Raw genomic sequence first — 1,060 nt, 5'->3', positions numbered from 1 at the left:
AGAAAAATATACCTGACAGGTATTGGGTCATCGTACATGACTACTAAAGGTAACAAACATTTCTCCTCTCTCAAAATAAGTAAGTATAATATCTATTAATATAAAAATTATTATTGGCTCTAGAGGAGCTTATGATGAAATGACATGCATAAAAAAAGGATGGCAAAAGTATAAATGAGTGGTAAACCTGAAGTTTATTGATATATAGCCATCTCCAATAATGTTATCAACATTATTGTGAAATGTTGAAAAACTAGAAGTTTTTCACATATAGCATGTCAAGCAAATAAAGGAAACTGTCATGGGTGATGAATCATCAAACAAGTTCATTATGTGATTTCTTTAAGCAGACCCCAAATTAAGATCTCACTCTAAAGAATTTGAAACATAATTCATCCCAAATGGAAAAACTGAATATGTTATTGGTTCTAGAGTGGGATTCAGTACGAGATTTTAGACATGGAGTGTCATCATCTCGAGGGGGAAAATTAAAGAATTCTAGTAAGTGGAACATTGAAAAATTATGTTCGCACTAGAAAAAGAACTTGATAAAGTAAATTCAAGTAAGATGATCCCCATGATCGGGTGTAATACAGTTGTGCATGTAATAAAGACATATACAATACAGAAGGATAAAGTATATGGATAATTAGAAATATGCTCGCAAGTTTGCTAGAAGCATATGATAAGCTGGTGGAATGAGATATATGAAATGGATTACAGTGAAAAGTAGAATAATCCATTTACAAAATGTCTGCCAGACATTTTGATGAAATAAGGAAATCTCATATTCCAGCTGAAAATGCTCCAATAAGAAAATAGTGTCCTAAAAGGACGATATATGAGCCTGTGGTACGCTAAAGACGTGATAGACCATTTTGATTCCAAAGAGTCCTCGAAAAGGAGCAAAAATATAAATAGAGGATGAATCTCATGATGAGACCGTTGATATGGTTAATATAATAATCAGGTACCTGGGTAAATCATTGATAATGATAAAGAGATCTCCATTAACCATATCAGTACGGATAAAAAGATGGAACCAAAGAGAAAATAGATT

This window comes from Brassica oleracea, chromosome C2, assembly GCF_000695525.1.
Source record: "Brassica oleracea var. oleracea cultivar TO1000 chromosome C2, BOL, whole genome shotgun sequence".
Classification (NCBI taxonomy): domain Eukaryota; kingdom Viridiplantae; phylum Streptophyta; class Magnoliopsida; order Brassicales; family Brassicaceae; genus Brassica; species Brassica oleracea.
Note: the sequence above shows the minus strand (reverse complement) of the source record.